At 39.6% G+C, this 15,250-nt stretch overlaps 1 long non-coding RNA gene across 1 annotated transcript; it reads right to left on the reverse strand.

Annotated features, from left to right (window-relative positions):
• Nucleotides 1-264: 264 nt before the first annotated feature.
• Nucleotides 265-7,069, reverse strand: LOC125690688 (uncharacterized). Its single transcript, XR_007375743.1, has 4 exons — nucleotides 7,033-7,069; nucleotides 4,266-4,391; nucleotides 2,053-2,111; nucleotides 265-535 (listed from the first exon to the last, which is right to left on the reverse strand). It is a non-coding gene; the product is annotated as an uncharacterized LOC125690688 (long non-coding RNA).
• Between the last annotated feature and the right edge of the window lie 8,181 nt (nucleotides 7,070-15,250).

Raw genomic sequence — 15,250 nt, forward strand, 5'->3', positions numbered from 1 at the left:
AAATCAGGAGACAGGCTTAAAAAAATCATGAGATTTAACTATGGCAACTGAAGTGCGTTGACCTGAAGAATGAATCTGGCAAAGCAGGAATTCAGTGTAAGAGACAACCTCACAGCTAAGAAACAGGTGATCAGCATTTTCAGCAAAAAGTGATCCCAAGCATGTTCAAAAATATATGATGTAATAGACCACATATAGGATAGGACAATGGAAAATTGTTCCAAACTAAAAGAGTGGAAATTTAGACTGGATGTAAGAAAATAATGTTTATTTCAATGAGTAGTGAAGCACTGTCAGAGGTTGCATAGAGAGGTAGTGAATCCCCCATCCCTGGAGACATTCTGTGTCCAGGCCTGGGGCCCCCAGTACAAGAAGACCATGGAGCTCTTAGAATGGATTCAGAGGACCACTAAGATGACCAGAGGGCTGAAGCACTCCTCTATGAAGAAAGGTTGACAGAACTGGGCTTGTTTAGCTTGGAGAAGTGAAGGCTCCAGGGAGACCTCACTGTGGCATTCCAGTACTTGAAGGGAGCCTATAAACAGGAGGAGGAATGGCTGTTTATGAGGGTGGATCATGATAGGACAAGGGGGATGGTTTTAAACTGAGACAGGGGAGGTTTAGGTTAGATATTAGGAGGAAGTTTTTCACACAGAAGGTGGGGACGCACTGGAACAGGCTGCCCAAGGAGGCTGTGGATGCCCCATCCCTGGAGGCTGGATGTGGCTCTGGGCAGCCTGCTCTGGTGGTTGGAGACCCTGCAGACAGCAGGGGGGCTGAAACTAGATGATCATTGTGGTCCTTTTTAAACCAGGCCATTCTATGATTCTGATGTAGCTGTAGGTGTCCCTCTTCATTGCAGGGGAGTTGAACTATGTGACCTTTAATGGTGCCTTCCAACTCAAATGATTCTATGATTGGTAGACCTGTTCTTGATTTCTCTTGGCCTTTGTTGGCTGTCCCTGATCCTGACTCTCCTGTGCTAACATTAGACCTGACTGTTGCCTTGCTTTTGCCCAATGATTACTAGACTGTTAACAGAACGTGCCATAGTCGTCAAGGTGCCTGCTTGGGACTATTCCTCTTCATTAAGTCACTGCTCATCCTCAGTGAGCCCTGTGTGCTCCAATCACCCCCCAGCTGCCATATCCTCTTCCCCTGAGGAGCAGCCCAGCTCTCACCATACTCTGAGGGCAGCTTCGCAGGAGTTTGCATGCTCGACTCCTCCTTGGCTCAGCTCCATGCTATCACAGAGAGTAGAACTCAACACTGCCTTTCCACTCCCTGTGAGGAGCTGCAGCTGCCATGAGGCCTTCCCTCAGCTCCACTATTCTGGGCTGAGCCAACATAGGGACCTCAGACACACCATATACATATTCCAAGCAGTTAAATCAGATGATGGATTTAGACTTGGTCAGACTGATGCAACAGGAACCTGCCTTCTCTTTTTTCCTCCCACTGTCACAAGCCTTTACATTCCCATATGTACTGCTAGTAATCTTTTACACCTTTCACCAGAACAGTGAGCTAGAAGATTGCAGTGCACAGAAAAAGACCTCAGCGCTTTCCCACTTTAGTTCAAAGCTTTCAAGTTCACCTTCTTCACAGAAGAAAAAACCTGAAAGTTTTGCAGCATCAGTTTCTCTATGACAGACAACTTACCTTCAAAAAGTTACCAGCACTGATTTGTCTCATGAAGTTTGACTGCAAAATCCAGGAAGAAGCCTTATCATGTGAGCTTTACAAGAAACATTTGCATCTATTCAAGTTTACAAGCTTCCTACCTATAAATTCTGCCTATTAAATTCATACTTCATTTCACACAGGTTTATTAGATTTTGGTCACAAACACAGAATAACAGAATGGGTTGGAAGGGACCTCCCAAGCCCCATCCCGTGCTGTGGGCAGGGCTGCCCCCCACCAGCTCAGCTGCACAGGGCCCCATCCAACCTGGCCTTGAGTGCCTCCAGGGATGGGGCATCACAGCTTCTCTGGGCAACAACAGGGTAATAGTAGAATTTACATAAGAGTAAACAAATCTAAATAAGTACCTTTATTGTAGCAAGAAAAAAATGGCAATTTGTAATGCCATTACATCAAAAAGGTGTTCCTATGGATGATGACAAAAAAAAAAAAATCCTGTTATTTTCAAAAAGAAAATATTAGTGGGTTGTGGTTTTTAAAATGGTTAATGAGAAGAACTAAGTGAATAACTGTCTGGGTGCTGCAAGTGGGAACATGTCTAGATGCTATAAATTTAGAGATGAATAATCTTCCTTTATAAAAAGCATAAGAAAAGTACAGAAAAGATGCTCCATCTTAAGAAAAGTCCATATAAGCAGAATTAGCTTCCCTATGAGGAAATAATTACTGCAAGCTGCAAAAATAGAAATAAAATCTCTGACGAATGGCTGGTGTATGAATTCCTGTAGCAGTTTATTTATGCAGACAATATAGTGTCTGGGATGAAACAGCTCTGTTGGCAGAATGAGCATGAGCCACTGTATGTGGGCTCTCAGAGCACTGCATGGGAGTGTTTACTTCAGCTCTCCTGGAACCATACAGAAGTGACGTTATCATGCTAGAGCCTGAAATAGGCACTGAAATCGCCAGCACCAGAGAGAGAGCTGAGCGTGTTGCTGCGATCTTCGTCATCAGAAAAAGAAAAAAATAAACCTAAATAAACTAAGAGGAAAAAGTGTTTGAAACCTCCACCCAAGCAGATCTCACTGAATTCAGAGAGAAACTGCTGGACTCACTCATTCACACTTTGCCACTGTTATTTGCCTGTAAAGTTTACTGTAGTATGGGACAAACCACATCTATTTGCCCTTTCATGCCTGTGTTTGCATTGCATTATTCTTCTAAACAAGAGATCAGATTGTGACAGATATTGTCAAAATCCCCAGTGAGAACAAAATACTGGTGGTCCTCTCTGCCTGCAATTTAAAAACAAGCAAGCAAACAAAACAACTAGATTGTATACAAATGTTGTAAATAGCTTATTTTTCCTAATCTGAAGGATCAGCCTAGAACAAAACCACATCGATTAAATATGACCAGTTTCAGGCCTGGAAAACTTGCTGATCTATTCTGTTAAAAGATACACCCAGCAGACCTTCTGATAACCCTTCTGCTGACCAGACACAAAAACAAAAAGAGAAAAAAAAAAATGCATGCACACAAGAACTGGAAAAGCTGTGGCATATCATGAGCAAGAGAGTAGCCAAGCACACTCTGCTTCCTATGCATCACTCATCCACAGCACTATTGCTCAGGTGGGTGAAGATCACATACCCTGACCAGTTTGGTGTCACATTATCCCAACAAAATCACTCAGGCACTCTGTTGGCACTGTACCCAAAGCCTTGTGGAGGCTTACAGTCTGCATTGCTGAAGACCAGCCCTGGAAGACAGCGTGGGCATTACTGTAGGAAGATTCTTCCACAGCTAATAGGCAAGGGCAAGTCAAACCGTATAAGTTCCCTGAACTTGTGTTTAATTCCCTTTCACTGAATACATTTGGTGTCTTGCCATCAATTGCATAACAAAAGGACTGACCTATGGGATTTCAGGCTTTTTTTTTTTTTTTTTTTTACTTTTGATTTGCTTTGTTTGTTTTTTTAATTACTTATAATCTCACCAAAAATTATGAAACACTATCAGTTCTGTATTTCAAATTCTGTTCCCTCTTTTCTTCTGAGATTCCATTGCATTTCTTTGTTGTGAAACATTCAGAGCAATTGCTACAAGATCTATGTTGTGACCCTACCAAAAATATTTAGGAGGGAAAAAAGTCCTTGTATACATGGACAACTTTCTCTAATATCTAAAAAAGCCAATAAATGTAACCCTACAAAAGTTATTAATTTATCTCAGAAACTAATGGTTAGTTTAAAAGTATTCTAAAGGGCAGGTGGTTTAAGCAGATGCAATTGAGAAGAGCAAATGGCACCTGCTCATGTAATCATTACTATGAGAGAATCACTAGGACAGACAGTACAGTGGGAAACAATCAAAAACTCATGTCTTGTCATGGAGGAAGTTTTGAAAGAAGGCATACAAATAAACATCTTGATGCAGAAGTGTTGTCAGCCTCCACATTCTACCAGGTTTAAAAAAAAAAATGTTTGTGGAGCTTTCTGCTTTTTCTGGGGGAAAAAAAACATAAACAATATCATTATTGTAGAATGTATCATTATTGTAGAAATGCATCATGCTCAGTGGCATTTTCCTGTTTTAGTTCAAAATTCTAATACTGTACCTCCTCAAGTTCTCTGAGCACTGGTTTTGCATCATATGGATCCCTGGTTTCATAAGCACGTGCAAGGAATACTATGAGAGGCTGACCTGACTCTGTTGTCCAGTTCAAAAGTGGAAGGAATCTTTCCTGAGTGAAAAAATAAAAAATGAACCAACAGGAATTACCTTCACCTTTAATTTCTGCAGTCTTAAAATAACATGAAAACATGTTAGAGGACATTTATTCTATGGCAGGAAAATCTAAGTTTCTCTGTTCTTATTAAATTTTTCTGTATTTGTAAGCAATTTCTTGACTAGTAGAGGAAGAATTTCTGTAAGGCCAAATGTTATTTATGTGCAGAAACAAATCTCAGTAACTGCTGAAAAAAAACATTTTTCCACCACTTAGATATCTAAAACAGAACTATTTTTCAGACAATGGTTATTCAGACAATGATATTTATAATATCCATGGGAGCAGCAAAAGCAATGGCAGCTGATTGCACTAGCTCAAGCAGAATTGATGAAAGTGTATCAGCAGTGATTGTTAAATACTAACTCACAATACATTAGACACAACTGCAGTATAAACCTCTAGTGAAAGAAAGAAATCACTTCCTTGACATATTGTACCACAAAACAAATGTACCTGTTATCCAATTCTCATGCATAGACATCAAATTATGTGCATATAAATAGACATTTTTAAGATACTGGCCACATTTCAGTGTATGATGTAAAGATTCTTTTCAGGCACTTAACCACCATTTCTATTTCTCCAAGTATACCTGCTGAATATTATCACTACTAAAATTTCTGAGGGAGCTTTTAAGAATTCCAAAGCTTACAAATTCATGTAGTACGGGATTTTGAAGATACCCATCTCCAAGGTTTTTAATCCTGCATTTATTATCTAGATATATTCAGTCACTATGCTTAGAAAATATATATATTTCTAGTGTTAGTTTAAATTGATATCAATGACTCAATTTCAGCTGAATCTCTGATGCTGAATTTCCTCTGTGGCTTTCATGACATAACAGATGCATTGACTCAATTTCTTTGCTTATTTTTAACAATTTTACTAACAGAAAAAGAAGTATCACAGTGTACACACAAAATGCTGTATCTATCCTAAACTATGGCTTTTCACAACTTGAATTTTATGTTGTTTAGGGCATCCCTTGGTAAAATATATTAGGATTAATATCAAGACCTTCAGGCTGGAAGGCCTAAATAGATCTCTTCTTTTTATTTTATGCTCACCACAAGAAACTATTCATTTCCAGTGAGCTGATACCTGGCTAGTTTTATATTTTTGAGGCTATTGTTATCATGGCTATCAGTCATTCATCCTAACTAGGCAGATGATTTTTTTTTTTTTGTAGGCTGTACTTCTGACAAGAGACCTACTATAGTTAGACAAGATTTTAAGAGTATTTTATGCTCTTGCACTGAAAGAGAATTACCACAAAGTCTTCTATATATTATATAGATATATGTCTGTATTACATATAGATATATTAATATATATATATATATTATAACTTCTATATAATTCTCATTCGCCTGCGTATAATACACTTAACTAATTATCTACATTTCTGAGACAATCAGAACTTACCCATGGAAGGTCCTGAACAACCTCAAAGCTCGTCCTGCTTTGGGCAAGATGACATACAGAGATCTCTTCTACTCCAAATTCTTCTAAGAATTTACATTATTGAATGCAATTAAATGTAGTTCTTGGTTCACTGTAGTATTGATACACTGACTAAAATGGCTTTTAATCATTTTTGTATGATTAAAAAAAAGACAGTAGGCTTCTTGCTCAAAGCCATCGCTTCACTGGTGTGGGTCCTCAAAGGTTTTGTTCACCTTCAGGGCATCAGCCAAAAAGGTTTTCCTAGTCTGAGTGAACTGAAGCATCTTTCATCTTTCTCAACTTCCCAAAAAAATAAGACTTTCTGGAAGTTGACTCCTTTCTTCCTCTCCCTATGTGTCAGGTATGGCCACATTACAATACTAATTCAATTTGAATGTATTTCCATCTCCATAAAACTGTTTCAAGCTGATAATAGAGAGGATATAGTAAAGAACACCTTGAATCTGGCAGAACACAGATGATTTGTTATCACAATTAACAGATAAACGTGAAATGGGCCAATGATAAAACCCAGAAATATAATAGATGAAGAGAGAGAGCAAACAAGAAAACATTACATTCTTCACTATAAAAATATCTAAGTGCTTTCAATAAGGAAGCCAGATGTGCTACAGTCTATAGTTTGAATGGAAAGTGCATGCCTTCAGTTAGAGAAGATTGCAGAATGACTTCATGTTTCCCATAATGCTTCCACCTTCCTACACATCACATCCCCTTTGTCATCCTTAACCTCAGCTACAGATAGTCTTCATCTCTGATCTGACTTCAAACAAGCACAGTCTTGGTGGCATTGTGTGTTAGGCTGCAGCAGGTGAAAAGAAGTTAGTCCTTTGTGGACATCACTGGTTCTTATTTCCCTGCAGGAGTACAGTTTCATCTGAGAAGTATACGTAGGCATTTGACACAACCAGTGAGAGAAACTACTGAGGTGAGCCTTAACTAGCAAAAGATGTAATGACAAAGATAAGCTTTCACAGAAAACCTCTTTGGAAGCCCATCTGGGAAGGATTTCAACTGATTCAGTGTTGAATCAATGAATATGTGGATATCATTATTAAGAAATATACAAGAAAGTTAGGCTAAACAGGTCATCACACTAAAGAAGAATGGATGGAAAGCTTACCCTTGTCCTAGGCTCACTGAGAAGACTCCAAGAGGAGCAATCTCCAAAAGAGATCCTTCCCCACTGGTAGTCAGCTCTTAAATGGGGTCCAGGAGAAGTGGAGCCAGGCTCCACCCCTTCTGGTAGCACAGGTGAATTGCCTTCACCTGTGCTCTCATGGCTGACCTATTGCTCACCTCAGGTGGTCAGTCAGAGGTTCAGCACTTCCCATACATTTAGGGAATTTTGAGATAGTATAGAAGATCCACAGAATAAGAACACCAGCATGCCCTTTCGTAACAAAAGAGCACCCAAAGGGAATAGCTAACACTGCTCCCACTGCCTGTCCCAACTCAGAACAGATTTTGCATGGACAAAGACTATGTTTTCAGTGATCTGAGTTGCAGCTGTCTCTGACATGAGGGGTTTTGAAGCCAGCAGTATTGCTAAAATGGCACATATTGTCCTACTTGTGGCAGACCCTGGGTAAGCACTAAGTCTCTAGCAGGGGCTGGCAGAGATTGAATGCCTTGTAGTGCTACAAAAGCACCGTGATGACATATTCAAAAAATTTGGAAATTGAAGAAACATGGAAGTCTCTAAGACTAAAGGGGACTAATTAAGGGACAGGCTTCTGCACTTTGGAAAAAGCCCCAGATTACTTCAAAATTAACCAGGAAATTAAAAAAAGAAAAAAAACCAAAAAACTACAGGAATTCACAATATGTGAGGTAATTGTTGGCTGGTGCAGCATTTACTTCTACAGATTCCTTTAGTATTACCCTCACACAGCATAAGGGGAAGGAAATACTGTTTTCATCACTGTTGAGCCTTTCACTGATTCCAGAACACAGACGTTCTGCCTCTTAGAAATATGGGGTTATTGTGCTCATTCCTTAAAGCTGAGATTGTGTTGCTGTGAGCTGCCCCATGGGCTGGATAGGAAGTGAGTCAACACCTGGAGAGAACAGGAAAGGAATCATAACCCAGGGGTTGTTCAAATTTAACTTTTAGATAACAGAGTAGTAAGAGGGATGAGTGGTGAAATGCTGCAGGATAGAGCCAGGACCTAAGGCCACACAGGCTGGCACAGTGGTATTATGTGGATGAGAAATTAAAGTATCACATAGAGGGCAATTTGAAGCACTAACCTTACATAATAGATAGAGTAGGTAGTGTAGAGATGAGAGAAGAATGAGAGAAGAATACAGCCTTTTTTTTTTTTTTTTTTTTTAAATTAAACACCTTTTTGTGTTTTAGACATACCAGTCAAGACCAGATCAGAGTAATTTGGAGAAGATTACAGTTGCCCACCATGAAATGTGCAAAATATTGTTTAAAAAAAGTATAAAGAAGATTTAAAGGGATCTGAGAGTTTGTTCTACCACAGAGGCCTAAACCACTGGGGAGCTACAGTATAAACGGGAACAGAGATGAACCCATGTATTCTTTGTGAATGCTTTACGCCTCTCTGCTGGCTGCATGTCCTACAAGACATTTTGCCATCAGGGCCCTGTTCATGCCATTCATTCAGACTTTCACAGGGTGCAGTTGAGCTGGTTGAAATCAGAATTGTCCATAGTAAGGGATATAAACTCTGGAGGCTTAGATATGAGCACAGATTAGCTATGGGCAACAATTCTGAGAACTAAAAACGGGAGCACTGCATCACCGGATGAGCTCTGAATGGAACAAAAGGATTAGCTTAAACACAAGCCCAAAATAGAAAATAATTTTAGCAATGTTGTTTGACTAGGAGGCTTTTTTTCTTTTTTTTTTTTCTTTTTCTTTCTTTTTTTTTTTTTCTCAGAACTGATCTGCAAAGGAAAAACTACAGCAAAGCAACTCCTCTCCCATTTGCTCTCAAGGTTTCATTTTCTTTCAGTACAAAATCTACAAATTAATTTAAGAATTTCAAACAATGAAAAGGATAGGTTGATATGGTCATGTTACCACAAGCAATAGCAATGTTGCTTCTTTTCTGGGAGGGCTTGACTATTTACCTGACATTGCTGTGCTGCGCAGCAACCTGGCTGACCTCAATTCATGACTAAGTCATCAGGCAAAGTTTGCAGTCTGAAAAAGTGAAAGTATTGTTTAGCTTGTGGTTTACCCTTCCTTTGAGAAATCACATCGCAGACAAGACTGTAAAGGTTGCCTCCACTCCCTCCTTTTCGTTAGGGCTGATTTGGGCTGATTTCTGGGGCAAATTATCACCTGATGTGGGACACGCAGCAGACCAGAGCCCAAGATCAGAAGAGTTGCCAACTCACTGTGAGACAGGACTGACCATACCACTACTGTACCACGTTGCTTTATGGCACCTCTACCTTAGATGAAGTCCACGTAGGACTTACTGAACTACTGTGTGCTTATCCAAGGCAGCTTCAGGATGTCAGTCACAAACTAACACTGTCTGCTCATAGCTACTTTAATAGAAGGATGATAGAGAGTAAGACTTAATATGTGAACAAAATTCTCTGTCTCTCCCACACACATTTTACCCTATTGTCTGTTCCACCAGGAGATGGGCATATCTTCACAACCCTACCCCTAATTTAATTTACAGCCCATATGAAGTCATCTTCCCACATAGACTTCCAACAGCTGTCCAAATCTGGTTAAAACCTCTCTAACCAAGCCCACAAAAGTGCACCTAGCAGCAGATGCACGTGTTGCTTACCAGCCCTTTATTTATGTGCCTGTGTTACAGAAGTATCTGACTTTTCAGTTACCCTTTAGAAAGGAGATCAGTAGTTATTTTCAGTATGGTTTCTTTTGACAGCTGTTAGCACAAGAGCAGCATTTGATGGTATAATGTGGGAATCCAGCTGTCCCGCAGAGTGTTTAGAGCCAATGTTAAGTGATCAGAGAGCAGACTGATAGCCAATCAGTTCTTCTAAAACCTCAGAAGTTTGGCATTTCATTGCAGTATTTGCAATTGCCCCCTTTACGTAGTTCAGTTCCAAAGGAAGTCTGAAAATTGATAACCCATTCATATATTTCAATTCAGAGAACTCTCTATACTAGTGAAGTAAATTAATCCTTTCTGTTTTTCCAAATAAAAATCAGTTTACCATGGCTTTCAGTCTAGATACAGTTTCCTTATTTGCTTTTATTCTTTGTAGCAGCAGGGAAGATTTTAAAGCTGAGCTGTAACCCATTCAATTACTTTCTGATGAAGGGCTGAGAAAATCTTCCTTCAGAAAAACCTATTGACAGTGTGTACATATTCCAAGTCACAGTGCATCCGCCAATAAGCTGCTGAGTTTAAAATTCCTTCCTTCTCTCATGTGTAGTGCAAATGAAGTCAGTGGGGTTTCAAATGAAATAAAACTTGGCGCTTCTTCTCAAAAAGCCATATTTTGTTTTGCTAGATCTGCAACACTCAAAACTGCTTAAGTGAAAGCTTCTTGCACAGAAGAGAGATTAATTTAGCTTAGGAAAGAAATTCTGTCTTAATTTAAATCCCTGAGGCAAACAGGTGTTAGTCTGGGCAGAATTTGGCCCTTTGGTCCTTTTATTCTACCCCTACACTTAACACTTTCTCAGAGATAACTGGATGATTTCAGCATCCACTCACAGATAAAATATGGCCAATAATTCTGAGTCCAAGGCATAGATCTCACAGTAATGAACAATGCCAGTCCTGCTAAATGAAAGGAACAGAGAACAAAGGCAATGCCAAAAACACAACTGGGAGAACCATGTTCTCTTATTTTAATTTTTCAGTTTGGCCTAAGCTATGAAAACTATCAAAGATAGCAGAATTCAGGTTTTTTTAATCACTGTTCAACTCTAGAACACCATAGGGATAAATACCCTCAATCTTTTATCAACCTGAAGCAGTTATTTTTCAGAACTGTGACACAAGTAAGAGTCCCTGATGTTTACAATTTGCAAACATCATTTATTCTGGAAGTTGAAAATGAATGTTTTTATTTTACGATGAATTAAGAGTAATTTTAAACCGAGTAGGTAATTATATGGACATTTACTATTCATTATATGGAAAATATATTAAGTTGTAGTGCATGCATACACCGAACATTCAGCACACCTGATAGAGTATATAAAGCTTCATTTCTGGGGATGGTTTGAGTCAAAAGCACAAATCAAGAGATCTTAGCTCGAGACCACACGAGTTTGGATATGCATAAGTGTCTGCTGGTAGATGGCAGCAAACAAGGAGGCGATTGTCAGAGCCACCAAACACTATATTTGAAGAAGAGTGGGTCACAATAAACCGTATTTATTTCCTGTCCTCCATTTCAAGATGAAAGCAAAAGAGAATGGCCAAATTAATGAGAGAACAGTAACAGTAAAGTTTGTCTCCTTTCCGCTGCTATATCATAAGTGCGTACCATGTAGAAATGAAAAAGGTTTTCTTTGGGGAATGTTGCATTTTCACTGTGAGTTCAAGAAAACACACTTCAAGTCTATTCCTGAAACACAGAGGAATAGAGTGGGATTTGGTGTTAGCTGACATGCCAAAAAAATTGACTGTTACTGCCAGTGACCAGCAGGAGACAATATTGTAGTGTTAATACATCACACTTAATTCAAGCTCCTGAGTAACTGTAAGCTCTTCTGTAATGGTCAGTAAAGCATTAGAAAAAAAAGTATATATTTTGAAACTGAAACGGTTGAAACATAAACAGTGGTAAGGTCGATTTTCTGTTGACTTCTACTGCAGAACTGAGCAAATGGCTTTAGTCAATTGACACCTTGCAGGAGTTTTGAAGAATTATTTTGCAACCTGGCTTCTGTGGTTGTTCTCACATCTGATAACACCACCCTGAAGGAAGGATTTCGAATATATTTTCAGATGAATAATTTGGAAGAGACTGGTTTATACACTGCTCTATAGAATATTTCACCAATTTGAACACAGATTCAGTTCTAACATTCTGTTAATGTACAGGGGTGTGACAGATACCACATATGTATTCTGTGTACAGAGAGTGAGAGAGGCAAACAAGTAGGTGTTTTCTTACACAGGTGGCTCTGCAGTAGCTGTATAATCCATGATCATAGAATCATAGGATCATAGAATCATAGAATGGCTTGAGTTAGAAGGGACCTCAAGGATCATGAAGATCCAAACCCTCTTCCGCAGGCAGGGCTGCCAAGCTCCATATCTAATACTAGACCAGGCTGCCCAGGGCTCCATCCAACTGACTTTGAACACCTCCAGGGATGGGGCATCCCCAACCTCTCTGGGCAGCCTGTTCCAGCACTTCACCACTCTCTTGGTAAAGAACTTTGCCCTGATATCCAACCTAAATCATCCCTTCTTCAGCTTCAACTTAAATTATATCCAAGTTCAGAAAACAATATAATAGTGATGTCATTGATTAGGAAATCAGGTGTACAGAAGGCAAAGAAGGCATTCCCTGATCTTCTAAGAGCTTTCTGGAGAAGTATCTACGTGCTCTCACCTCCAATCTTCTAGAGCCACAGCTCTTTCTGTAACAAGACTGGGACTTGACCAAATGTCTTCACAATTTTTATGAGTCCAGTGTCTGTCCAGTCACTAATACATGCATGAGAAACACCCTAAAGATGAGTTAAAACATCTTACCTTGTTCTCAGCTGTTCCTCTCTGCCATTCCCCTCTGTTTGGTCCTGTAAAGTCCTGCAAAGAAGAAATGGATGAAAAAAGTCAGTCAACAATTCTGAAATACTTGTTTACATGGTTGGTTTTTTTTATGTTGTTGGGGGGAAAAAAGAAAAAGGAAAAAGAAAAATATTACAAAGCAGAGACAGGTTTACAGATTGAGAAATAAGTATCTAAGGCAATAGATTATGCCCAAGTATACCTGGAGTCAGTCTCCCAAATTTACTTAAACACCCTGAAGATGCTGCTCCATTAGCTGTGTGAACTGTGTGTGCAGTGCAAGATAGGGTGAAGAGATGGTAGGAGAATCTATTTAAGATTTTTCTAAACCAAGAGATAGGAGCACCTGTCCCCTACACATAAGAGGTCTGAGCATAGTTCCATGTGCTGCTGCAATACTCTCACCAACAGCTGAAAAATAGGAACTGATAGAAAAAAATAAAATGGTTGACTTAAAGTAGAACCAGAGTAAGGAGATGGTAAATGGTGAGTAGTTAGTGCAGAGCAAGAGCAGATCTGCACGCCAGATCTCTGGCTCCTTCAAGTGGGCCAACTTATCCGACAGAAGACTCTGCATCTGTCACCATCCCAAACTGAGAATGGAGTCCTAGCAGAGTGTGGGAAGTCACCAGGTGATGTATCAGTAGTCTCAGTGGATCATTAGTGGGAAGGAGGGAAAGAGACAGAGACTTGAGCCAGTATTTCTTCGGCATTTCCTCAAATAAAGATCCAGTCTTTATGGTGGCCAATGAAGTCTTATCAGGAGGGTTATAAATAAATGAAGAAAACATGCAAGAAGGAAAAGGTAGCCTATACAATCATTGTCTCCTGTTTTTTTCCCCTATGCAAAGCATAATATAGTCACATCCCTCCTTGCCCATCCACGAAGTCCTCAGATAAAATTAATTGCAGTTCAGAATTCAGTAGAGATAGGCCACAAAACCAAAAATATGTTTAGAGAATAAGACTACAGCTCTCTTCCCTGTGACTAAGCATGCCTGTACTAAGAACTTGGTTGTGGAAGAGAGACGCTGGTGCAGCTATTCTTAGAGATCAGCCAACAGGAGCAAGAGGCTGGTTTGTCATTCCCCATAGCTAAGGAGGAGTTGGGATGCACAGCTTATCAGTTCCGACAGAGACTCTATGATCTGTGTCAGTGTGAGGAGCATTCTTCTTGTATCTGAAGGCAAGGAAGAACAAAAAAGCAACGATAGTTAACTACTGTTCACAATTCAGCTGAAGTCACAGACAATAAGCTTTGCTTCCAACCAGAAGAGCTCAGCTGTGGTAGGAAACAGCAATGGCAGTGTCTAAAGAAAACTGTTTAAATTCCCAGAAATATTGTTTTCTTAGCTCTGATACTTGGTGTTTTATGGAAAAGATGGCAATAAGCATCTCAGAGTGCATTTTAAACACACACACATCATTATTATGGCTACCCCAAGACTAATCTAGAGATTCCTCTTGCCTTGTGTTAAACAACAATGCAACCACTGGCTGAAGTAATTGCAGAGCCTTTGGCTAAGCAACGAGCAGTATTTCTGGGTGACAGCTACCTAACATAAATATCAACATACTGGATACTTACACACTGATCAACTCTCTGCTATACAGGGATACTCAATACAGTTACGACTAACAGTTGCAGCACAAAATGAAAACAAATATCACCACCAACGTCCAGGTGTAGCTACTCAATTTTTATATTTTCAAGAAAAACATTAATATCTTTGTCCTGAATCATCAGCAACAGGATTCACACTTAGAGGACAAAAAGTGACTATCAGAAGATGAGAAAGGAGCGACAACTCCTGATAGCCAGCAAGCGCCATGCACACTGCAATCTCTACAGTGAGAACGAACTTCTGTTTTGCAGTGGCTGCTTTTCAAATCAATAGGACCACTTATTAATAAGATGGAAATTGAGGAGATTTGCCTTCATTAAGGTGTGCAATGGAGCACTGAACATTGAGACATCTCCTGTTAAAGATATTGGAGAACGTTTTCATGGGCAACCATAAGCAAGGTTTGTAAGTAGAAACTGCTATAATTTGGTTGTGCATTTTTTGTAATAGTTATACAGACTGTTAAGCACTGCTGAGACTCCTTCAAAGACATCTCTGACTCTTTAAAACTATTTTTTAAATGAAGACAATTAGAGCTTTCTCCCTAGCTACTGATTTGCCAAGCTCATCTGGCCTAACTTCTGTGAGGAGCGGTATTGTACAATACACAGAGTCTCTGTCATGCCTCAGGCTTTATTTATGATTATTCGGCATGCTGACTAGCTTATTCTTTATGGTTTCTTCCTCTTTTGCCTTGTAGATCATTGTCCAGGTTGCACTGTGCACAGTCCTTTCATGGTATCTTGATGAATGATACATTGCCCCCTCGCTTGGTGCTGAGTGATACTATACTCTGTGCATCAGTACATTTTATCTTGACTTATCACGCCTAAGTCCTCAGCATCGGAATATGCTGTGCACCTCAGTTGAGACTTTTTTCTTAGGTGAACTCTCTGGACTCAATACAGATGATTTTTCCCTCTGTTCATTCAGACCCAAATGCCTAAGGATATAACCAGCTCACTGGTTAAATAACTTCATACATCACAGCAGT

The sequence above is a fragment of the Lagopus muta genome, chromosome 3 (genome assembly GCF_023343835.1).
Source record: "Lagopus muta isolate bLagMut1 chromosome 3, bLagMut1 primary, whole genome shotgun sequence".
NCBI lineage: Eukaryota > Metazoa > Chordata > Aves > Galliformes > Phasianidae > Lagopus > Lagopus muta.